General features: G+C 37.4%; 1 long non-coding RNA gene across 1 annotated transcript in view; it reads right to left on the bottom strand.

Moving 5' to 3' along the window:
• LOC116668932 overlaps positions 1-26,535 on the bottom strand; it is a 106,467-nt gene that overhangs the window by 26,714 nt on the left and 53,218 nt on the right. Inside the window, exon 3 of the long non-coding RNA XR_004326228.1 lies at positions 19,290-19,353. This is a non-coding gene — a long non-coding RNA (uncharacterized LOC116668932). The remainder of the gene's footprint in view (positions 1-19,289; positions 19,354-26,535) is intronic.

The following is a 26,535-nucleotide window of genomic DNA, read 5'->3' as shown; positions in this document are numbered from 1 at the left end:
CCAAGGCTCAGGGGACATCATGGGAAAGGCAAAGAGTCAGGGAATTGTTGGAAATGTTGGTGATGCCATGAATCGCACGTGTGACCACAGCACCAGTTACAGTGGGGATGGCACATGAGATGCAACATGGAAAATCTGCTGCAACCAGTTCATACAAGATACTTGATTTTGTTTTATGTGCAGTTTGGGGGTCACTGAATGTTCTGAAAAGGGGAATGATGTGATAGGATAGGGCTTGGGTCTGGTGACAAGAGAGAAGACTTAGGAAACTATTGGGATGCTCCTGACAAGCTTTAATGATGACTGGACCTAGACGATGCCAAGGAGACTAGAAAGACTGAGGGTGAGAGATACTTCAAGAACCAACTAACAGGATTTGATACCTCTTGGATGGGATAGAGAAATAAAACACTTTAATAGAGAGATAAAGTACTTGAAGAAGTCTCCAAAGTTTTGAGTTTGAAATACTGGGGGGATAATGATTCTATCTATTGAGATACAGAATGTATCAGATAGAGGAAACTTGTGAGTCGAGAGGAAGACCTAGTGGGGAAAGGTAGTGTAGAGATGCATATTAAACTTCAAATGCCTACAGCTTATCCATGAAATGGTGCCCCACAGGTGATTAAAGATGCACAAACTGAATCAGGAATGGAGAGCTTATTTGGGAATCATTACAACAGAGTCATAATGAAGTCACGGACAGTGAAGGCAAAGAGTGTAGATAACCATGGGAAAGTCTTGCTGATGTAAAGATGCTGACTGAGCCCAGACATGAAATCAGGAAAATACTCTATCAGGGACGTCAAGAGAGGGAGTTATGAAAAGCAGACAGAATGAGTAGATTGAGACTGTAAGGGCTTGAACTTGCTAATTAAGCAGATTTTAATGATCTAAAAAGGTGACTTCCCTAGAGGAAATAGAGGGTGGAACTCAGATTGCAAGAGGTTGAGGAGTTAATAAGAGGGGAGAGATGGGATAGGAGCTTGAGGAGGACGAGGAAGAGGGCTGACTCTTGGTATATGCTTTGAATGTGTTTGAAGGTGAGGGGGAAAGAATGAAAGAATCATCATAAAGAGTAAGCTGCATATAAAATTAATTCTAACCATGTTGTAGCAATAAGTAGATATAAGCAAGTGAGTGTAGACCTCTGCCAGAAATCAGACCAAAGGCTAAGAACAGTGGGAAATAGGTCAGTTTAATATCCCTGGGCATCAGAGAGCTCTGCCGGAAAAGGATATTTGGCTCTTAAGTAGTTTTGATCACAGTGATTTTTGGTCACATATGGTATGCATACACTTGGAGGGGAACCAACTAGCAATAGGGTTATCTCCAAGGAAGGACTGAGGAAGGGTGAAACAAAGGAGCTTGGGCACCAGCCACTCCCCATATTACGATGACATGATAATGACAGGAAGTGTGGCCTGATTTGGTTCCAGCGCAGGAACCTGGAGGAAGTCCTGGGTAGGAGCCTGGAGAGAGTCAAGAGGGAGAACAAAGGAGGGAGGGGCTTGGAGTTTTGCAAAAGCACATAAAACCAAGCTGGTATTCTGAGATTGTCTGATAGCGCAGGCTTGTCACCTCACTCTCTGATTTTGGCCCAAATTAGTATTAAATTAGACATGTAATTATGAACCAGGTCTCTCACTGTTTTACCAGTCAGCATTACTGAGTGGAGTAAACCCTGAACCAGAGAATGGGGTCATGGACAGGGGATCTGGCTCAGAGAAGCCACAAAAGTCTATTGCTTGGGTCACTCTTTCCCTGCTCTGACTCAGAGTCCAGAAGGATTGGGGCTTTTCCATCTGAAAGAGATGAAGGAGACATAATCAACAGATGGGCAGAAGTGGAAGTTATGAAAGGCTGAAAGGAGGTGGTTGCTTAGGAGGAGGAAGGAGATTCCGTCAAAAACATGGGTAAAGAGCAAGCTATTGGATTTGGAATGAAGCAGAACAATTGGAAAGAAGCTACAGTAAAGGGATGATTTAGAAAATCTCTGAGGTTAAAAGGAGGGAAATTTCCCTTGAATTTGCCTCAAACTGTTGATGTGGGTAAGGGTTTGAGAACTCGGGAGGAACTGAAAAAGGTTTTCAGTTTCTGTGGGGCACTCGATGGTGTGCCTAGGAGATGGTTACCAGGACTCATGAGCAAAGAGCTGGGGATGTGAAATGCTAGTGAGGGCAGCTGAGGAAGCTGATGGAGACCAGGAAAGGGCCAAAAGATGGAGAAGGTTAAGTCCAGAAGCTGACGGATGGACTCAGTTGTGCTCAAAGAGTAGGACAACGATGAAAGACTAGGACTGCATTTCACTCTTCAAGTCACCACTAGAAATATTACGTTGTGGTTTTCATCGGCCGGGTTAAGAGCTCCTTATATTATTTCAGTGACTCCCGCCATTATGAGGAAATACAGTGAGGTGGAAGTAGAAATTCAAACCCTCCAGAACACTTGTCCAATAGAAATACAATGTGGATTTCAAAGGTACTTTAAAATTTTCTAATAGTCACAATAAAAATAAATAAATTAAAAGAAACAGGTCTTAAGGACACATTATTTAACTCAATGTATCTAAAACGTTATCATTTCAATTCATTATCAATATACAAATTATCATTGAGATTATCTACATTCTCTTTTTTCTTTCTAAGTCTTTCAAACCTTGTGTGTATTGTTTGTTTTCAGCACACCTCAATCTGGAGGCTAAGTTTTTATCAAAAATAGTTGCCCTGCACTTAGATTTCATATAATTTACTGCTGAAAAAGGAGATTCACATACCCAGGTTGTTCCAAACAGAATTAAAATTTGAGAAGTTTTTATGTTTAAATTTATACTCACTACAGTGAAATAAAATTTTAAAAATTCAGTTTTTCAGTGTCATAGCTAAATCCACGTGTCCAGTAGCCCATGTGGTCAGTGGCTGCTACACTGAATAGCACAGAGCCAGCACACTGGGTAATTGCTAATAAAGTTATTAAGAAGTTATTGACCGTTATTGGGATTTATGTAGTATTTTATTGAAATTAAGAGGGGAGAATTGGATTCTGCCCTTTGAGAAATAAAACCACAAAGGCATGAGAGAATGAGCGTCTGATTCTCGTTGTCTGGGAAAGTGCCAGGAGACATATGTATACCAGCATAGCCACAACCTGCCACAAAGTAAGTTCCTGTGTTTTTCTCTCATATTCAGATGATTCTGAATGGTCTGAAGCTGACCTCTCTTCTAAAAGTATAGCCCTGCATTAAGCATTAAAATGCAAATGATGGTAACTATATTATCAAATTATTCACCCTATTTTCCAAGTCCTTTTGCTAGACTGTGGGCTATTGATAAGAGACTTCTTAGAATTATATTCCATTTTCATTATTTTTAGAAGCATTTGGCTCTTGTTTTTGCACCAATTAGGAGGCTTGGATAAAAGGAGCTGGTGAAAGAATAGAGATCTGCATTGTTGTTAGTGTGATTTATGCTGCCTGCTCTGTCCCACCTGTATATATAGCTCATAATCAATTTGCACATAAAGTTGATTGAGCTCTATGGGAATATTTAGATGAAAGAAACTCTGTAAATGCCAGGTATTTATTATATTCATTATGGCGATATAATGTGGTAATAACAGAAATGTTACAATTGATTTAATGGAGCTCTGTAATTTGAAGCAAGTTTTAGAGTTATTATGGTGAACTTATTTCTTGAATTTTTATATTGTTCATGTAAGTTGTTTCATCTATGAGCTTTCTCACATGGTGACAGGACGCTGAGTAGATTTGGTTTCTTTTACAGAAACATCACAGTTTACAAAGAACAACTGCACAGATTTGTCTGTTATTAGTTACTTATAAAGTAGGAAGGACGTTTAGAGATGAAACTAGTCCTAGTTTAGAGATGAAAAAAGTGAGGCTTAGAGATGTGTAGTTTGAGATGACACAACTAGCACATGGCTGTGTGAAGACGAATACTTATCCCTTTCTTATCATGAATTCAAATTTGTAAACTATGTGCTGATGAGTAATATTCCAGAAAAGCACTAGGAAAGAATGGCTAAGGAGTGCAGGCTCTGAGTGCAGCAGCCCTGGTTCAAATCCTACTCTGCCTCTCACTACCCATGTGATCTTGCTCAAGGTACTCTCAAAGCCTCAGTTTCCTCACTTATAAAAAGGGAAATAATAATAATTACATAAGCTCTTTTTTTTTTTTACATTAGGCTGAAACATTACTCAATTTGTGATTGAAGAATACAGATATTTATAAGAACAGCATATTAAATAAATACCTGGAGACATTAACATTAGGTATAAGCATCACTGTGACCACCATCTGAGCACTTATTTTCTCTACCAACCACAGCCCAAGCCTCTCTGCCTCCTACCCACTACCTCCCAACCCTACTGGCCTCTTTATAGAGCTCTGAAACTGCTAAACTCTTTCTCTTCCATAGCGCCTTTGCAGAGGCTGGTCCCTCAGTCCAGAATGCTTTCTGATAACTTTTTGCGGGTCCTCTCTCCGTCCCTCCCTCCCTTCCTTCCTTCCGTCCATCTCTCTTTCCTTCCTTCTAGTCTGAGGTTAAATGCCACCATCTCACAGAGGCCTTTCGTAACTACCCCATCTAGGGAGATTCCCCTTATCCCCTAGTTACCTCTTATTACTAGTCTCTGTTTCTTCATAGCCAATATCACAGTTTATTTAAAATTTTATTACTCACTGAATTCAACTTATTTGTCCACATAAGATTTTCCCCGCAATATCCTGAGGATGGTATATAGTGTGTGTTTGTGTTTGAATATACATATATCCAATTTTGCATTCTGCTTTAATAACCTAGCATTTTACTGAGGTCATTTTCTGGTGATTAATATATGTTTATAACATAACATTTTAATGTTTGTATATTATTTGTTCACATGGATCACACTGGCTTATTTGATCACTTCTGTTTTATTGTACTTTTTTTTCACTTTCTAAAAACTATTTTAAGAAATGTTCCTATGTTTGTACTTAAGTCTCTATTTATACCTTTGTGCTAAATTTCTTTCTGGAGAGATTATAACAATTTATATTCTGTGATGGTGTTTGCGAACACCTGTTTTACGTACTGTGAGCAGCACTGAATGTTAATCTTCATAAATAATGCAATTTTATAGGTAAGAAATAGCACTTTCTTATTTTAACTTGCATTTTTTTGATTACTCAGGAGTAATTGGGTTTTCCTGTTTACTAGACACTTGTATTTTTTCTTCCAGAAGTGGGCTTTCTATTCATTCTTCCATTTTGGTTTTATGTTTTCTTATTAATAAGGCCAATTTTATATTAAGAATATTAGCCAATTGTCTAATATTATTGAAAATACTTTTCCAATTTCTTGCTTGATTTATAATTTTGTTTATATTTTCGATGGATATGCTTTAAAATTTTTTATGCACTCAAGTTGACTGAACTTTAACTTTATGATCTTTTTCTACCCTCTTCATATTTAAAAGGTCCTTACATAAGACAAGATCAGTTAAATATCCATAAATTTTCTCAAATTATTTAATTTTTTTCATTTGATTTAACTCTTTAGGCCTTCTAAAATATATCCTCGAGTATGATGTCCTATAACATATTCTTTTTTTTAACATTTTTATTGATTTATAATCATTTTACAATGTTGTGTCAAATTCCAGTGTTCAGCACAATTTTTCAGTTATTCATGGACATATACACACTGTCACATTTTTTTCTCTGTGAGTTATCATAACATTTTGTGTATATTTCCCTGTGCTATACAGTGTAGTCTATTCTACAATTTTGAAATCCCAGTCTATCCCTTCCCACCCTCCACCCCCCTGGTAACCACAAGTCTGTATTCTCTGTCTGTGAGTCTCTTTCTGTCCTTTATTTACGCTTTGTTTTTGTTTGTTTGTTTGTTTTTGTTTTTGTTTTTTAGATTCCACATATGAGCGATCTCAAATGGTATTTTTCTTTCTCTTTCTGGCTTACTTCACTTAGAATGACATTCTCCAGGAGCATCCATGTTACTGCAAATGGCATTATGTTGTCGGTTTTTATGGCTGAGTAGTATTCCATTGTATAAATATACCACTCTTCTTTATCCAGTCACCTGTTGATGGACATTTAGGCTGTCTCCATGTCTTGGCTATTGTAAATAGTGCTGCTATGTACATTGGGGTGCAGGTGTCATCCTGAAGTAGATTTCCTTCTGGATACAAGCCCAGGAGTGGGATTCCTGGGTCATATGGTAAGTCTATTCCTAGTCATTTGAGGAATCTCCACACTGTTTTCCATAGTGGCTGCACCAAACTGCATTCCCACCAGCAGTGTAGGAGGGTTCCCCTTTCTCCACAGCCTCTCCAGCATTTGTCATTTGTGGATTTTTGAATGACGGCCATTCTGACTGGTGTGAGGTGATACCTCATTGTAGTTTTGATTTGCATTTCTCTGATAATTAGTGATATTAAGCATTTTTTCATGTGCTTTTTGATCATTTGTATGTCTTCCTTGGAGAACTGCTTGTTTAGGTCTTCTGCCCATTTTTGGATTGGGTTGTTTATTTTTTTCTTATTGAGTCGTATGAGCTGCTTATATATTCTGGAGATCAAGCCTTTGTCGGTTTCACTTGCAAAAATTTTCTCCCATTCCGTAGGTTTTCTTCTTGTTTTATTTCTGGTTTCCTTTGCTGTGCAGAAGCTTGTAAGTTTCATTAGGTCCCATTTGTTTATTCTTGCTTTTATTTCTTCTAGGAGAAAATTTTTGAAATGTATGTCAGATAATGTTTTGCCTATGTTTTCCTCTAGGAGGTTTATTGTATCTTGTCTTATGTTTAAGTCTTTAATCCATTTTGAGTTGATTTTTCTATATGGTGTAAGGGAGTGTTGTAGCTTCATTGTTTTACATGCTGCTGTCCAGTTTTCCCAACACCATTTGCTGAAGAGACTGTCTTTATTCCAATGTATATTCTTGCCTCCTATGTCAAAGATGAGTTGACCAAAAGTTTGTGGGTTCATTTCTGGGCTCTCTATTCTGTTCCATTTGTCTATATGTCTGTTTTGGTACCAATACCATGCTGTCTTGATGACTGTAGCTCTATAGTATTATCTGAAGTCTGGGAGAGTTATTCCTCCAGCCTCTTTCTTTCTCTTCAGTAATGCTTTGGCAATTCTAGGTCTTTGATGGTTCCATATGAATTTTATTATGATTTTTTCTAGTTCTGTGAAATATGTCCTGGGTAATTGGATAGGGATTGCATTAAATCTGTAGATTGCCTTGGGCAGTGTGACCATTTTAACAATATTGATTCTTCCAATCCAAGAGCATGGAATATCTTTCCATTTTTTAAAGTCTTCTTTAATTTCCTTCATCAATGGTTTATAGTTTTCTGTGTATAATTCTTTCACCTCCTTGGTTAGATTTATTCCCAGATATTTTATTACTTTGGGTGCTATTTTAAAGGGGATTGTTTCTTTACTTTCTTCTTCTGTTGATTTATCGTTAGTGTAAAGAAATGCAACTGATTTTTGAACGTTAATTTTGTAACCTGCTACCTTGCTGAATTCTTCAATCAGCTCTAGTAGCTTTTCTGTGGACCTTTTAGGGTTTTCTATATATAGTAACATGTCATCAGCATATAATGACACTTTTATCTCTTCTTTTCCAATTTGGATCCCTTTTATTTCTTTCTCTTGCCTGACTGCTGTGGCTAGGTCTTCCAGGACTATGTTGAATAGGAGTGGTGATAGTGGGCATCCTTCTCTTGTCCCAGATTTTAATGGGAAGCTTTTGAGTTTTTCACCGTTGAGTACTATGCTGGCTGTAGGTCTGTCATATATAGCTTTTATTATGTTGAGATATGTTCCCTCTATACCCACTTTGGCGAGAGTTTTTATCATAAATGGGTGTTGAATTTTATCAAATGCTTTTTCTGCATCGATTGAGATGATCATGTGGTTTTTGTCCTTTCTCTTGTTGATGTGATGTATTACACTGATTGATTTGCGTATGTTGAACCAGCCTTGTGTCCCTGGGATGAACCCCACTTGGTCATGATGTATGATCTTTTTTATGTGTTGTTGGATTCTATTTGCTAAAATTTTGGTGAGGATTTTGGCGTCTATGTTCATCAGTGATATTGGCCTATAATTCTCTTTTTTTGTAGTGTCTTTGCCTGGTTTTGGTATCAGGGTGATGGTGGCTTCATAGAATGAGTTTGGGAGTATTCCTCCTTTTCAATCATCTGGAAGAGTTTGAGAAGGACTGGTATGAGTTCTTCTTTGTATGTTTGGTAGAATTCCCCAGGTGAAGCTGTCCGGTCCTGGACTTTTATTTGTAGGGAGGTTTTTAATTGCTATTTCTATTTCCTTTCTAGTGATCGGATTGGTCAAGTGTTCAGATTCTTCTTGATTCAGTTTTGGTGGACAGTATGTTTCCAGAAACTTGTCCATCTCCTCTAGGTTATCCAGTTTGGTTCCATATAGTTTTTCATAATATTCTCGTATGATATTCTGTATTTCTATTTTGTTTGTTGTAATTTCTCCATTTTCCTTTCTTATTTTGCTAATTTGTGCTCTCTCTTTTTTCTTCTTTGTGACTTTGGCCAGAGGTTTGTCGATTTTATTTACTTTTTCAAAAAACCAGCTTTTGGTTTGGTTGATTTTTTCTATGGTCTTGTTAATCTCTATTGTATTTAATTCCTCTCTGATCTTTATTATTTCCTTCCTTCTGCTGCTTTTTGTTCTTCTTTTTCTAATTCATTCAGGTGGTGGGTTAAATTGTTTATTTGAGATTATTCTTCTTTTTTGAGGAAGGCCTGTATCGCTATAAACTCCCCTCTTAGCACTGCCTTTGCTGTGTCCCATAGGTTTTGAGTGGTTGTGCTTTCATTATCATTTGTCTCAAGGTATTTTTTAATTTCAGCTTTGATTTCCTCATTGATCCATTGCTTTTTCAATAACATATTGTTTAATCTCCATGCTTTCCTTTTTTTCTCCTTTGTTTCTCTGTTGTTGATTTCCAGTTTCATGGCATTGTGGTCAGTAAAGATGCTTGAGATAATTTCTATCTTCTTAAAATTGTTGAGGTTTCTTTTGTGCCCAAGTACATGATCGATCCTGGAAAATGTTCCATGTGCACTTGAAAAGAATGTATATCCTATTTTTTGGGGGTGTAATGCTCTGAAAATATCCACCAAATCTAGTTTTTCTATTGTAGTATTTAATTTCTCTGTTGCCTTGTTTATTTTCTGTCTGGAAGATCTGTCTAGTGATGTTAATGCAGTGTTAAAATCTCCAACTATGATTGTATTCCCATCAATATCCCCCTTTATCTCTGTTAGTAATTCTTGTATGTACTTAGGTGCTCCTATATTGGGTGCATATTATTAACGAGTGTAATATCCTCATCTTGTATCACTCCTTTAATCATTATAAAATGTCCTTCTTTATCTTTCTTTATGGCCTTTATTTTAAAGTCTATTTTGTCTGAAATCAGTACTGCAACACCTGCTTTTTTGGCTTTTCCATTTGCATGGAATATCCTTTTCCATCCTTTCACTCTCAATCTATATGTGTCCTTCTCCCTAAAGTGGGTCTCTTGTATGCAGCATATTGAAGGTTCTTGCTTTATTATCCAGTCTGCCACTCTGTGTCTTTTGACTGGAGCATTTAGTCCATTAATATTTACAGTAATTAATGATAGATGTGTGTTTATTGCCATTTTGAACTTATCTTTGCAGTTGAATTGGTATATCCTCTTTGTTCCTTTCTTCTTCCTTTTGTGGTTTGGTAATTTTCCTTTGTATTATCATGGATTTTATTTAATTTCTGTGACTCCTTTGTAAATTTTTGGCTTGTGGTTACCCTTTTTTGTAAATCTATCAACCCATTACTATAACTGTTTTTATTAAACTGATAGTAACATGATCTCAAACCCATCCTACTGTTAAAAAAATTTAAAAAAGAAAGAAAAAATATTCTATATTTCCCTGCCTCCCTCTCCCACTCTCAGTGATTTGTATGTCTTCTTTTATAATTTCATGTTTACTTTATTTGTAATTCATGAGTTATCACCTTTCCAGTTGTGTGTTTCTCATTTCTGTAGCATCCTGCTGCTTTTCTATTTAGAATAGCCCTTTCAATATTTCTTTTAGCATGGGTTTAGTGTTGCTAAACTCCTGCAGCTTTTTTTTTGTCTGTGAAACTCTTTATTTCTCCTTCTATCCTCAAGGATAGCCTTGCTGGATAAAGGATCCTAGGCTGCATCTTTTTTTCATTCAGGGCTTTGAATATATCTTGCCACTCGCTTCTGGCCTGTAGTGTCTGTGTAGAGAAATCAGCTGAGAGCCTTATGGGGGTTCCCTTGTAACTTACTCTTTGCTTTTCTCTTGCTGCCTTTAGAATCATTTCTTTATCCTTGACTCTGGCCATCTTGATTATGACATGTCTTGGTGTGGGTCTATTTGGGTTCTTCCTGTTTGGGACCCTCTGAGCTTCCTGTACTTGGATATCTGATTCCTTCTTTAAGTTTGGGAAGTTTTCAGTCATGATTTCTTCAAAAACCTTTTCAATCCCCATTGATCTTTCTTCTCCTTCTGGGACCCCTATTATGCGAAGATTGGGACGCTTTATATTATCCCATAGGTCCCTTATGCTATTTTCATTATTTTTTATTTGCTTCTCTTGTAGTTCTTCTGAATGGGTGCTTTCTATTGCCCTGTCTTCTAGATCACTAGTTCGTTCCTCTGCATTATCTAGTCGGCTTTGCACAGCTATTAGATCATTCCTCATCTCTGTCAATGAGTTTACCCATTCTACTTGGCTCTTCTTTATAGCTTCAATTTCATTTTTGACATATTTTATATCTCTAAACACTATCTCTTTTAATTCCTTCAGCAATTCGATCACTCCTTTTTTGAAATCTTGATCTAGTAGGCTATCGATGTCTATTTCGTTGATCTTTCTTTCAGGGGATTTCTCTTGTTCTTTTAATTGGGAAAGGTTTTCCTGCTTCTTCATCTTGCTCATACCTCTTTGGCACTGTGGTTTATGGAGTATCAGTTGTTTATTTTGGTCCTTAAGGATTTTATCTATCTGATGCCTATTTAGGAATAGAACTTAGGAAAAAAAGAAAAAAAAAATAAGAGAGAGAGAGAAAGAATTTTAAAAGAAGGGAGAAAGAGGGTTTGAAAACAGTGTATAATGAATAATAGAAGAGTGAGTTGAAGCAGAGTATTAATCAGGTTGAGACGTCCTTTTGAATCCTTTACAAAAAAAGGGGGGGGGGAGATGAATAGATGTATTTGAAACCTGTGTCTAATCAATAGCAGGACATCAAAACCCAAGAGAAATAGAAATGAATTAAGAAGTAAAGATTAAGAGAGTAATAGAAAATAGAACAGGTAAAAACAGATTTAAAAAAAAAGGGGGGGGGGTTTGTCGGTGTTCTCCTGGAGTCTGTGTGCTTTTAATGTGAAGTCTTTCTGTCTTCATCCTGTTTTGGAAGCTCAGCTTGCTGTTTTCAGAGGCCCTCCGTTGGCGCCCTCTTCTGTGCTGCTCCCAGCACCTGTCGGCAAGCAGATCGCGCCTCCTCCTAACACTGGGTCAGGTGCAGCTCTCTGCTGTGGGCGGGCGGGTCACTGCCCCTCCGGATGCCGCAGTCAGATGTTGCAGACTGGCCGGGTAGGAGGGCGGGTCGTGCCCCCTCCCAGCACCTCGGTCAGGGGCTGTGTTCCTGCCCGAAAGGCGGGGGGCCGCTCTCGCTCTACCTGCGCCGCCGCTGGTAGCTCCGCTGCTCTGTGCAGCTGCGCGCTCCGCCCTGGTCGGCGCTCCGCGGGTGGGCTCGGGGAAGACTGAGGGACAGCCCTGTCCCTGCTCCGAGCCAAAACTCAGCTCCTTGTTTGTCTTTGTGGAGCAAGTTCTCTGAGGGACCAGGATGGAAGGATCCTATCTGCCCCAGGCTGCAGGCCAGTCTCAGTCTGGCCTTTGAGGCTGCTAAGCCCTTCGGTGCGGATGCAGGTTTCGCCCCCGCCCCCGCCTGAGTGCTCAGCGCGGAGGATATGGCGGCTGTGCCTGAGCCCCGCCTCTCTTCCCCCGAAAACTTTCCACGGGTTTTCAGAGATGGGGGTGTGCACCCTTCCCCCGAGAGCACATCAACCTTGCTGTTTTATGGAGGGCCCAGGTTGTTCTGCCCTGTGCACCCACAGCCGCGGTGCGCAACCCCTTGCGTTCCTCCGGGGCTGCCTCCGTGCAGCCACTTCCATCCTCCGCCCGGCTTGTGCAGCCTGGCTCTGCCCGCGGCTGCCGGCCCGCATCTCAGGCTGGGTGTCGGGGGGACGCTCTGTGCCCGTTTAACTTAGTTCTGTTAGTCAAGGGCTGCTCTGTACAGATCCGAGCCTCGGAGGCTCCCCCTCCGTCCCGCTGGCCTCTCAGTTGGAGAGGGGAGACCCAGCGAGCGAGCGCCAGTCCTCCTTTGCCGCTCCCTCCCCGCGGGACCTGTCCCACGCTGCTTTGCCTTTTGTTCTTTCTTTTTTCCTTTTCTCCTACCAGATTTCTGGCATCTTTATCTTTTGAAGAGGGCGATGTTCTGTCGGAGTTCCACAGGTGCTCTGGTTGGCTGAGTGGGTCTGTAGATGTGGGTCTTGGTGTATTTGTGGGAGAGGGTGACCTGCGAGCGTCCTTCTACTCCGCCATCTTCTCCGTCTTCTCCTATGACATATTCTAATTTGTCTTTTTTTTTTTTTTTTAAAGAAAATACCTATATTTTCTGAATAATTCTTTTCTTCCTTATTGGCTTATGGTATTTTATCACATATTCCATTCTCATGCATACCGGACGGTTAGCTGGAAACCTACACTGGTGTCTTTTTTCTGTAATTACTGTAGGTTTAAATGATAATTTAATATCTAGTAATACAATTTCCCCCTCCCTATTCTCCTTTTCCAAAGTTTTTTCAGCTACTATTGCTTGTTTATATTTCCAATAAATAAAGAACTATAGTGTCAGTTCTGGTAGGCTGAATAATGACCCTCAAAGATATCCAGGTCCCATTTTCTGTAACTAGTGAACGTTATCTTATATGGAAAATGGGTCCTTGAAGGTATAACTAAATGAAGGCACTTTAGATGGGAAAATTTTCCTGGATAGATAGGCCTTAGATGTAATCAGTAGTCTGTTTAAGTAGAAGACAGAGGGAGATTTGACTACAGAGAAGAACACTGTGTGAAGATGGAACGAAGAGAGAGTTGAAGATTCTACCTGCCTTGAAGATGGAACGAAGGGCGCTGAGCCAAGGAAGGCAAGGAATGCAGGTCTAGACACTGGAAGCAAGGAAAAGGAATCTTCCCTAGAGCCTCCCAAGGGAGCATGGCCGTGCCTACACCTTGAGTTCAGTGCAGTGAATCTGATTTTGGACTTCTATGTCCAGAACTGTGTGAGGATAAATGTATGTTCTTTTAAACCATCAAGTTTGTGGTAATTTATTACAGCAGTGATAGGAAACTAATACATCAATTTAATAAAAAATGCTCATGGGATGTTTGTGAATTTTCATTAATGTCATCCATTAATATTTGAAGAATTGACATATTTAAGTTATCAATATTCCTTTCCAAGCAAATATATCTCTTATTTCTGAGTAAAATGTTATGGCTTTTGGGGAAATTTCTTGTACTAATATTTCCAATGAAAGAGATTTTTGTTTTTCAGAGAATCAGCAGCATATTTTTTCTGGAGGGTAAGTATAGAGGGAAAATGGGTGTCATTACAATTGGCAGGAGCTGGGCATTTAACAGGTCAACTTCTATACTATTATATAAGGAAAAACAATTTGGTTCTTCAAAAGAGGTTAGCGTAAAGAAACAAACTCACTATTTCTCTAAATTATCTTATTCTTTTGGAAGGCTTTTCTGTAAGCAGGTTTTGTTTACTCTATGAGGATAGATGATGAATAAATGGAAATATAAAGCTGTGTTATCTCTTTAAAATACAACCTTTTTCTATAACACGGCATCAGAGTATCCCCAAAATAATTCTTAAAGACTGAAGTCATGTTTTTCACCAAGACATCAAAACTCTGAGGTTTCTGGCATTTTATATATACCCATCTTCTCTGGTTTGCATTTCATTTTTTATTGTCCTTATTTTGATAATCAAGTTACTTACTTTTTCATTGTGGACACTGAGATTTATTTTGTTGTGTTTCAGACATAGTTATGGGAAGAAATTCTGATGTGTTGGGAGTGGAGTTAATTATTCACAGATTTTTAATACGATTCATGGGACATTTGGGGCTGGTAATTTTTCTAGTAGGTGGTTTGAGTAGGTGAACATAAGAATCCTATAAGAATCTGAAAACATGCAGATGTCTTGATCTTCCTCAAAATATACAGAGGGAGTCAAAGCATTTGTATTTTTAAAAAGCACAAAAGTTCCCTCACCTTGGGTTATGTAGTAAACCCTCCAGAATTAGAGATCTTCTTGAACTGTCAGTCAATCATCCCCAAAGATCTGCTGCTTGTCATCTCCCTGACATAGCTATGTCAATGTGTCCCATTCTCTTTGCGCTAAGAAGAGAATCTAGTTAGTCTTCTTGCCCCTAGCCAGTATCTCCCAGAATTTTCTCTTATATAGTAAATCTTACTAAGAGTCAGAAAGGGCAACTTCAAATATTTAATCAATGTTACTTTATTTCACAGGGAAATTTTTATGCTAGTGCAGCATTTGTGAACTGAAAATTAGAAAGTTCTTTAGTGTATCTCTTTCCAATGTCAAGGGTATACCATTTCTAGTTTATACTGATATTGTGACTATAACTTTGATGGAAAATATCCTACAAACACAGTAATTTTAAGGAAAGGAAATATGTCATCTTTTTGTTCTGACTTTTAATCCTAAATCTTCTTCAAGGAAATGCCTTCTTCTTAAAGACTACTAACATACTCAACTTTCATGGTAACCTTTCTTGTTTCTAATTGTGAGGCATTTGCAATTATTTTGGTGCCTAAATACTATGGTTTTTATTGTGCTTCAATATTTACATTAGAATTTTTTTCTCTACAAGTACAAGGCTCTTAAAGGCTAAGATTTGTAGTACCCCATGCACTGCTGAGAAAACAGTGGTCCCTTCTTATCTGTGGTTTTGATTCTGTGGTTTCTGTTACCCGTGGTCAACTATGGTCCAAAAAATATGAAATGGAAAATCCCTGAAATAACCAATTCATAAGTTTTAAATTTCAGCCATTCTGAGTAGCATGACGAAATCTTGCACTGTGCTGCTCAGCATTGCCTAGGACGTACATAAATCATCCCTTTGCCTGGAATATCCTGTGTTAGTCACTCAATGGCCATCTGGGTTATCAGATGACTACTGCTGTGTTACCACAGTGCTTGTGTTCATCACCCTTATTTTACGTAATAATGACCCCAGAACACAGAGTAGTGATGCTGGCAACTTGGATATGCCCAAGAGAAGCTGAAAAGTGCTTCCTTTATGTGAAAAGGTTCAAGTTCCAGACTTAAAAAGGAAAGAAAAAAAAGTGCTGAGGTTGCTAAGATCTACACTATGAACTAATCTTCTATTTGTGAAATTGTGAAGAAGGAAAAAGAAATCCGTGCTAGTTTTGTTGTTGTACTTCAAGCTGCAAAAGTTATTGCCACAGTGTGTGATAAGTGCTTAGTTAAGATGGAAAATGCATTACATTTGTACAATGAAAGGGAGAGAAACTATACTCACATAACTTTTATTACAGTGTATTATTATAATTATTTTTACTGTATTATTGGTTATTGTTATTAATCTCTTACTGTGCATAATTTATAAATTAAAGTTTATCATAGGTATGTATGTATAGGAAAAAACATAGTATCTACAGGGTTCAGTACTATTTGTGGTTTCAGGCATCCACTGGGGGTCTTGGAACATAATTCCTACAGGTTAAGGGAGATTATTGTCTTCTCAAGTACATTTTAAGTGCATGAAACTCATATATTGAATTGAATGAAATAAAAACATCTTTCTTAAGAGAGAAACTGATTTTATCAGTTTCAGCTAAGCAAAGTTATTACCTATTTATTTAATTTTTTGTACAGTTAGAAAATCTAATGAGATTAAAGAAAGTGACCATTTTCTTTTTGCAGCTGGTCTTAAAAATATGACTGCCATCTTGGTATCATGCATTGTTGTTTTTAGAAGAATGCATTTCAAAAACTATTGTATTCATATGTAAACAGCAAAACCAACCTTTAGTAGCTATGTTTAGTGTGAGTCTGGTGTGTACATACACATTCTGATGTCTGTGTTTGGTTTAAACGTGTGTGGTGAGGTGAGAGGAGAAACTTTCCTTACGGTAATTATCAAAGCAATACTTAGATAAGAAACATACAACAGTTATGTGATTCAAGATAAGTTACATCCGTTATTATCCAAGAAATTTAAATCTCTTCTTCACTTTGCTTACTACAATAGTAATGCATCACCTGTGTGGAGGATTTCTTGGCATTATTGGCTGATCTTAATATTTATCATAAAAACACTGTTAAAGGAATGACATTGTAAATGCTCTCTTCCACTTTTATGAAAGTGTTATTAAAATGTCTTTACAGAATACAACCATCTTCTCATTAGACGTCACAGAAGGGTTCGGTGAAAATAGGCTTTTCCCACAAGTTCCAATCCCCTTATCTTTTTTCCCAGCTGTTCTGATTCTTCTAAAAATCAACTTCTCTTGATAGTTTCTGTTAATAGGTAATAAGACCAGTGATTCAAATCACTGATTACCCTCTTTGGGCTTTCAGACCATTCTAGCATGCTTCTAGTTAGAATAATGATTGCAGTGATAAGTCGGCGTGAGAGGATAGTAATTTTATACATTAATGCTCATCGACCTCCTTAGATTTACATTAGCTCTTGCAATAATAAAAAACGTTCTAATGGTAGAAGAAATATTTATGAATATTTTAAATATATTTGTGCCCTCTAGCAAAATTAGAGGTCTACCTGAGCTTTACTGGGATACATTTTGCTGCAGCAAAGCATGTACTTCCACTACTGATAACAGATAAATTTAGATTACTCTGTGTTCTTGTATTCCTTCTCAAAATGTTGTATTTTGATTGGATCTACTAGCTGTGTCTTTAGAGCTCTTTAAGGGAAATTCACTTAAATTTAGAGGACAAATTTAAAATAATTGCTAGCCCTGAATCCATCTTTCCTCCCGCAGGTGCACAGGCACAGGTAGACATGGTTATATTTACTATTTCCACAGAGTCTCCGTGACCTAGTGACTATCTCTGACATGTCTGGTAACAACTCTGACATAGAAGAAGATGTATACTTTTTAACTGGAAGTAGCTACCTTTTCAAATTCTTTAGCAAACCATTACTTAGCATAAAGTCACTTTGCAATCAATTAAATATGAACCTCTGTCACATCAGTATTCATTGAAAAGCACTTAGGTGACTAAAGACCCTTGGCTCCTAAATATTTGACTACTCACCAGCACCAGCCATTTAGAAAGCCTTATTAGCTCTTTATACTTGCAGGGATGGCAGCATGGAAAAGTGAACAAAATGAGGGGAAACATAATTGCCTCCAAATGAATGTTCCTTCAGCTTCGGCATGGCTTGTGCTATTCTGGGGTGTGCCTGTTCTTCCTCTAACTCCCCATACCTTCTGCTGCTACCTTCTGGGGCTTCCAGAACTCTCTGCTTCTACAGCACAGTCTTTTTAAATGAAAATTCAAGATAAAAATAAAGGAATAAATTTATAAATTTTCATCATCCAAGTGGGATGATGAAACTACAGGCTAAACTACACATCTTCCATTTAGCAAATGAAGCAAGTACGAGCGTGTTTAATATTTCAAGAACTGCCTTTAAACAAATTTTTAAACATGTTAGAGCACATGTAAACACAGTAAACAGGAATAACATTAGTTTTAAATGCTAATTTATGATACTAATCACAATAATGACTACTCTATTGATGGAATTATACATGAAGCTACGTGGTGTATGTGTGTTTCTTTCATCTTCTCAGCACCAATGCTGTGAGGTCGGTATTTTCATCCTTGTTTATGTATTAGAAAACTGAGGCTTGGAGAAGTAATTTAAGTAATTCAGGTGATCCTCAGAAGATTACACAGTGCTCTAATTGGAATTAGAATCCAGGCTGGCCTAAATTCAAAGTTCTGTTTCTTGACCATTAAGCCCAATGATGCCTTACAAAGGTTCTCTAAGAGTCTATAAAGAGATTTCTTCAGAACTGTTTAAGTTCTTAAGTGCACAACAAATTTTTGCTTGGACAGTTACTGAATAAAGTAAAAACTTTTATAAAGCTTACCCTTTGCTCAATTTGTTTCTAATTCATAATTTTACCTGTTCAGATGGAAACTTCTACTCGTTATATACCTGATGCTTTCATGAAGTTAAGCCCTTTCATATATAAAGAGTCTAATATACAGTCTGTATATTCAAAAATATACATGATCTTGTAATGCTTGGCTAAAATTTGCAAAATATTTACCTGTGCTTTATTTGGATAATCAATGTCATTAAAAAATATTCCACATCATAAATGTCCTAATTTAAAATAATACTCTTTAATAAATTGAAACAAATAATTATAAAAAGGAGATAATTTTTTCTCCAACAGCATAATAATGACCATTGACAGAATTAGTGAGTGACTAATTGCCAAAAGGGAACGTGAAACAATTATTATGAGACCAGATAATTAATTTATAATGAAAAGGAGTGATACATTTGGCAAAAACTTTTTTAATGCTTTTTGATTTATTTGAAAATAATGATTTTTTCCCAAGTTTATGACTCTATATTTTCCCTTCTCTGTAATGCCCATTTCTTTCAATTCTACAGAAATTATTTTAATCTCAAATAATAAAAAACCTGTATGCTTATTAAGTCTGACTCAGGCTTAATGAGAGTTAAAGTTTGGGGTTTTCCTGCTGTCAGCAAAGTCCTCCAATTGTCTCAGTTTTGTAAGATTACTGCCAATATATACAAATTTTCCAGGAATGTTACACTAAATATTAATGGGCATCGAGATTGCTATGCTTGAATTTTTATTCAATGTATTGTTCAGTAACTTTATTTTAACCTGCAGTATTATGAAGCTTGGTATTCTAGGTGTAGTGTTGTTAATATATTGCATATTTTCTCTCCTTTCTCCTTTCAATGTACAGATTTTTTTCTATTTCATACCTTTTAGGTCAGGCATACATGTTAACTTTCATGTGGTTTAATCCCCTGGGTACTGAATGCATTGCTATTTGGGTACTTACATGCATCCGACCATCTCGTGGAGTCCAGGTGGAGAAGAGAAATATCTTCATCTGAGGCAAGATGCTAGAAGACAGGAGAATGTTTTAGGTTAGTCAGAGGTTGCAGTAAAGTTAGGTGAGGAGAATTCTGCTCAAATATTTCTACGTTCTCTGGAACACAAGGCAATATTATGACTTACGGTGAAGAGCTGGGAAAGCAAGCTTAAAAGGGATCATAACACAGATGCCATGGGGAAGGTGAAGGGGGCTGACTAGGGACAAGATAAGTGATCATGAGCAATCCTCAAGCCCCTTGACCATGTAGCCTGCGCAGGTCTGCAATATGGGCAGGATATCCTTTCGGGATGAATGCTGATAAAGCGGCCTCTGGGCTGCCACAGATTCAATATGCCCAGATATGAGTTTTAGGGGCTAAAAAGGTGCCATTTTCTCATTTACACTACTCTATGAAATATATATAGTAAGACTCTTTTTCTACAAGACTGTAACATCTTTGTTAGTTTTGAATTTTAAAATAATGACAAATAAACCATGACATACCAGTGCAATTGAACACTACACATATTAAAGGGAGTAAGATGAGAAGGACCATACATGCTTACATAGGAGGATTTCATAGAGATATTAAATAAATAAAATTGCAACATGATATGTGTAGTAAGTTTTTTTGTGTGTGAATAAGTTGTGGTTAAAACATACCCATGGACTGTTACTAGTTTGTAGACATTAGATAGTAGTCTACAGGCTGCAATTGTGGAATTTAGACATGACTTTATACAGCATATTCCTTTGTTTCTGAGGCTGAATGGCTAACTTTTCTTGAAGTATATATGATAAAGTGGGACACTGCCCACCTTAATGTTATCATCTATCAGCAGGACTCTAGATGGTGTCATCTGATGAAGTATAAGGGTGTGGCTTGGAGATTTAAGTCTGGTTAGAGCAGGTCAGAGCTTTACTGGAAAAATCTTTACTATCCCAGAAAATGGAGGAGCTCTCAAATTCTCACTAGTAGTGAAACATTGTGAGAGAAGGAGAGAGAGAGAGAGAGAGATTATTGAGTATTCTGGGCATAAAAGCTGTGTAGTGGGTTTGGTCTTTGAAGCTTTTATTTCCAGATATGATGGGCAACTCATGTCAACACTCTCACTGAACTCAACTCAATAACAGATTTACAAAATCTGCTTAAAGGTACTGAAAAACAAACAAACAAGCAAAAAATCTAATGATGAATGATCAAACCAGAATCCTGAGGGGGACAGAAGCACAGGGAAGAAAACCTGGCATTGCGGATGCTTTATCCTGTGGGGTAATGCACTGATTATTGAGAAGGCAGACAGGTCAAGAGGCTTACTAGCCCTCTTGAAAATACCCATATAAATACAGGATGCCCAGGGAAATTTGAATTTCAGATAAATGATGAGCAATTTTTCAGTATAAGCATGTCCTGTGCAATATTTGGTTTAAGGTGAATGAAGGGGAAAAGCTAATATCCACAGGAGGCCAGCCCATCTGGGTGTTCAACAATGAACTACTGATAGGCTTTATTGCCATGTGAGGTTTTAATTTGTGGTGGACTAACACTTCCATACCAATAATTTTTTATGACCACTGCTGCTTTTGTCCTTCTTTCCTAGTATGAAAGGAAAGATGCAGTTGAAAAATTTGAAAAAAAGGATGGCTGAATTTGGCAGAAAAGAGAGGAGGAACTGAGATAAAATGGAATGTTTAGTGAGTTGCTTTTTTCCTGCGTTACATTCCCCCAAACACACACGCGCGCACGCACACACACACACACTGGGAGAAGAAAAAGAAGAAAATCAGATTTTCCTTTGAGAAGATTTAAAGATCTAAGCATAGGGGAATCCGTATAGTTCTTCAAGTGGGAAGCTAGTGGAAGTACTCACAGACCAACCACAAGGTAGAATGAACAGAAGAAATGGCTGTATGGCATGTGGAGATGGGAGGAGGAGATAGCAGAGCACTTCCTCTGGGTTCTGAAAGGAGTAGAGAGAGCCAAACTGCCGGAGCCGGCTGTAAAAGAAGTGGAGAGGCAGGTCCAGGACATCTGCCAAGTATTTGAAGAAGTGCAAATTGAGGAGAAATCCCAACCTACAGCAGTGGTAAGAAGTAGACAGCCCATGTACAGTCAGCATACGTGGTGGAAATCTCTAGGAAGCGCTCCTCCAGACAACACCAGCTGGGCTAAAAGCTGAGGAAGTTTTAGGATGTGGGAACAGATGGGAAGGGTGTATCTGTAGAGTTGTAACAATGACCTAACAATGGCCCAAGTTGCTTAACAATGATTCCAAGTCAAACAATGATCTCTCTTTTCCTGCTGGGATGGTTAACTTTGTGTGTGAATTTGACTTTGCTAAAGATTGCCCAGACAGCTGGTAAAACATTATTTCTGAGTGAGTCTGTGAAGGCATTTCTGGAGGAGATTAATATTTGAATTGGTAAAACAGATAGTCCTTCCCCATATGGATAGGCATCATCCAATCTGCTGAGGCCCTGAATAGAACAAAAAGATGGAGGAAAGGTGACTTTAGTTTCTCTGCTTGAGCTGAAACATCTATTTTCTCCTTCCTGGTTTTTGGACTTCTGGATTCAGATCAAGAGCAACATCAGTATACCCCTACCCACCACCCCTTGCCCAGTTCTTAGGCTTTTAGACTTCGACTGAATCATACCACTAGTTTTCCTAATTCTCCAGCTTGCAGACAGCAGATCTATGACTCTTTGGCCTCATAACTGCTTGAGCCAATTCCTATAATAAATATTCTCTTATCTCTTTTTGTAGATTATTGGTTCTATTTCTCTGGAGAGGTCTGACTAATCCACTTACTAACCCTACTGGGAAGTAGGCTAGCAAACCCATAAGAATACAGACAAGTCAGACAGAAAGTAGATACAGAGAAAAACCTAGGAATTTATGGTAAGCTAAGATATGATTGTATCATAAACCTAAATCTGTCAAGAAATCATTGTGTTGGGTTGAGAGACACTGAAATTGATTGGAGTAAAATGTTCACATTATATAGCTGGGATTTCAGAGACAGGTATAAATTGATTATAGAAATGAAGAAAATTTGCTTAGAATCTTGACTATAAATCTTATACTTGTGATATCAGGCTATACACAGAAAGAACCTGAAGAAAGATCCAATCAAATTACTCATGGTGATTTGGGACTGGAGTGGTGTGGAGTGGAATGGAGATATGGGATTATAGCAATACTCCCTTAGTACATTGTATATTTCTCAAATGTTTCAATTTTGAACCAAACGGAATAGTTTCATTGGAGCAAGAAATAGATCCTTCCAAACACAAGAAAGATTAACATTAACATGGGGAAATGGACTGAGCATATATAATCATGACCTTCCTCTTACTGGCGCACTGAACTACTAGGCAAAGCATAGCATAGAACTGGGAAACCTGGGGGAGATCCCAGTTGCTACATATAAGACCTCAGATTCATTGATGAGAAGATGTACCTTCAGGGCACCACTGTTGTAAATGCTGAGCAAAGACCCAATCATTACAATGTGGCTCTGCCTCTTTGGAAAAGCCCATGATGAGGCTCTGATTCGTGTCTAGGGTGGAACATCTGAGTTAACACAGGTAAAAGAATGACCTGTCATCTTGCTTCATGAATCCCTGGAAGAAATAATTTTCCTGCTCACTTTAGCTGTCTGACAGAAATATCCAGGTAGAGTAGAACAACCACTTCCTCATTTAGCTGGGAGAGGATGGTTCTCTACACTGGTGAAGCCTCCTGGCTAAGCCTCAGTGAAGAGGACTTAATTTAGTCCTGTCACTTCCCATCTGCTGGTGGAGAAAATCTTATCATATTTTTCACTACTGGATCGTCCATTACTGCTGAAGAGCTGAGGTGACAACTCACACTGAGGAGGCTCTCTCTTTCTGACAGGAACAGGCAAAGAAAGCTCAAGAAGGAGGCAAAGCTGAAAAAAGGAAACAGGTGGCTCTGTTGGAGAGGTTGCACCATTAAAGGTGAAAAACAGAACCCATGCTGCTGAAAACAGAGTTTGTGACCAGAAGGTTAAATGGAGGAACAAGATTTCAACACAAAGGAGAAACACTAAAAAATGTAATTCATGACTGAAAATATGAGAGATGCAGGAGAGTCCCAGGGGAAGTAATATGCAAATAATCAGCACTCCAGGAGCAAAAGGAGCAGATGGAGGTGGAATCAATAATCAAAGCAATGATCTTCAGCTCCCTGATCTGAAGAAAGATCAAAAGGGCTTATCACATGTCAGGTAGAAGTGATGGAAAAGGCATACTTCTGGATATATCTTTGTAAAATTTCTGGCCTCTGTGGAAAGAGAAAAAATATATACATTTTTCAGACAAATAAAAAAGTTCAAATTAATGAAAAAGGAATGGTTGACTTTGACTTCTTATGTATGACAGTAGAAGCTAGTGGAACAATGGTTATAAGCTTTTGAGAGAGAAAGCACTGTTGTATAAAAATCCATGTATGACTGAAGAATTGTGCTGTATACCAGAGATTGACACAACATTGTAAACTGACTATACCTCAATTAAAAAAAATCCTACTCTTGGAAATGTTATTCGTACGATGAAAGAAGAGGACATTTTGGGATATGTAGGAACTCAAAGTATTCTACTCATATTCTCATTCAAAATTACTCAAGGATGTACTCCAGCATAAATGACAGTAAATTTGAATACAAATCTAAAGCAAATGGAAAATAAAAAAATACAATAAATAGTAGTGAGCAATGAATCTAGCAAAATATGTAGGTGTTGTCAAGTGGATGAGGATAAAGTGATTGCAAAACGTAATCACTGTTGAATAAGTATACTAAGAAGAGAAGAGGCATGCTCTAAGGAAAAAGTGAAAAATAACATGGAATTGCATTTCTAAAGTACATACTCAGAAAAATCTAGGATTTGGAAATGTATGAATGAGTGAGAGAGTAAAATATTTTTATGGTCCTGCCACTGTGGGAATGGTAAAAGTACTATTACTTTTAATAAAAGAGCAGAGAAATATGGGTTTTAATATGACTGCTTAAAATACAGGCTGATAAACTATTCAAGCAATAGAGAAACATATTATTATTACCAAGTTATTGGTAGGGGGCAATTGAAATGCAAAACAAAATAAAATGAGCACAAAAACAACTTGTTCAAGCCAGTGGAAGTAGAAAAACATAAGTAAAGAGTATAATGAAGAAATTAACATAAAATTAGATGGGAATGAGAACAAACACATGACTTTTCACAATAAATGCAAATAGACTGAGTTCTCCAATTAAAAGACAAAGTCCAGCTATATACTTTTTATAAGAAATGTAACTGAATTAAAAAAAAAGTGTTTCATAAATACAAAGAAGAGCAAAGATAAAGTAAGTGCAAAGAAAAAGGGGTGGTTATAATATCAGAAAGTGGGGAATTTCAGGCAAAAATAAATCAGTAAATGTATCAGAAAATATTATGTAATAATATATATTTTTTAAAGCAGCAAAACTACCTGGTAAATGTATCAGAAAGGGTCCAGTCAGGAGATAATAATCACACTATAATTTAAATGGGGAAGTTAAATGTAAGAAAATTTTAACTAATAACAAGGGATTAGCTACTAAGAAATAAAGTGAGCACTAAAGAATGCAAGAAGGGCAGATAGAGGGAACCCCCTAGGGCTGAGACTGGTTACCTAAAAAATGAACACATTTGGGAGCACTCCCTTCCCTCTCTGCATCCCTCACCTCAGGCTGAGATTTAGATGTCATTGGAGAAGGTATGACTCCAGCCCTTAGATGGTGAAGTTCACCAAGGTACTGCAGATTGCAGCTGGCAAGCAGGAACTGCCAGCTAGAATAGTAACGAAAGTTTCCAGGAGGCTGCCCAGGTGGTGCTGTTGAAATTCACTTGAAAGCTATTTAGGGTGCCGGTAAAATTGACATGGAAGCTAGCTGGGGTGCCTGGGGAACTCTCCAGAAAGCTACCCATAAGAGAACTGCTAAAATTTGCTGAGGAACAGTTCCACTGGGAGTCCTGCATGCCAGCCAACTGCCAGAGGAGAAAGAAGAAAAGGGCAGCTCACTGGAACCAGAAACAGAAGTCCCTTTCTCCCACAATGTCCCTCCACCGCCCCCTACTGACAAAGGCTAATATTGGCCAAGTGCCAAAGAAGAAACGTTTATAGGACCCAGCTCCAGTATCACAAGTAGGGCAGTGAAAGGCAGATTTACAACTGACAATAATTTGATAACTGGCAGAGTATTTAAGGAGAACTCGATTAAAAAGAATTGAAACAGTCGTATTTTAATATCCCTCTTTCAGAGTGATAGATTACATTAAAACATGATGCAATTAAAAAGATTTCATACAGAAAATGTGAATATTACAACATAATTATTATGTACTTGACGACAAAAATAAACCTTAAATTCCAAAATGTGGCCATTTAGAGGTCCTATTATTTGGGTACAAAACAAAACAAAACAAAAAAACAAAAACAATACTTCAAAAATGAGGTAACTGAAATTAAGTCTTAAAACAATTTCAATTGAAATCAAGAAAGCTTTTAAGTTTTCGGATCAATTTGAAAAACAAAAGTTAAATTATATCTAGAAGTTGATAGTAATAAGAACACTAATTATCAAAATCTATGAGATATAGCATAAATTAAAAATGTATAATCTAGAAGCTTTAATTTTAGCAAAAGAGAACATACATGTTTAAGTGTTCAACTTAAGAAAAAAACCAATAAAATAATAAAATATAATAAATAAAATATATAATGTTAAATCTAAAATAAAGGATTAAAAACAAAATAATAAAAACTAGAGTGAAACACTAAATAAAAGCAAATGCAAATAGAGAAATAAGTGATTTTTAGCAATCTATAAAATAAAAAATTTATACAGGAAGGGATTAAGTATTTGAGCAGACCAATTTTTGCATTGTATGTATGTAAAAGATTATTAACAATCTAACACTAAAATATATAAGGTTTGGCTGGTTTTACAGTTAAGTTCTAATTAACCTTCAAGAAACTGGGATTTTCTATATAACCAGATTTTTTCAGAGAATGGAATAAAAACAGCTTTAAAAACTCATTTTATAGAGTGAACACAATACCTCATACAAAAACTTGAAAGGATGGTACAATATTTTGTCTAGGTCACCTATGAATACAGACATAAACATCCCAACTATAAATAGAATTGCAGCAGTGTTTTAA

Source organism: Camelus ferus, chromosome 15 (genome assembly GCF_009834535.1).
Source record: "Camelus ferus isolate YT-003-E chromosome 15, BCGSAC_Cfer_1.0, whole genome shotgun sequence".
Taxonomy (NCBI): domain Eukaryota; kingdom Metazoa; phylum Chordata; class Mammalia; order Artiodactyla; family Camelidae; genus Camelus; species Camelus ferus.
The sequence above is the reverse complement of the archived record's forward strand: the minus strand, read 5'-3'. Positions and strand labels throughout refer to the sequence as shown.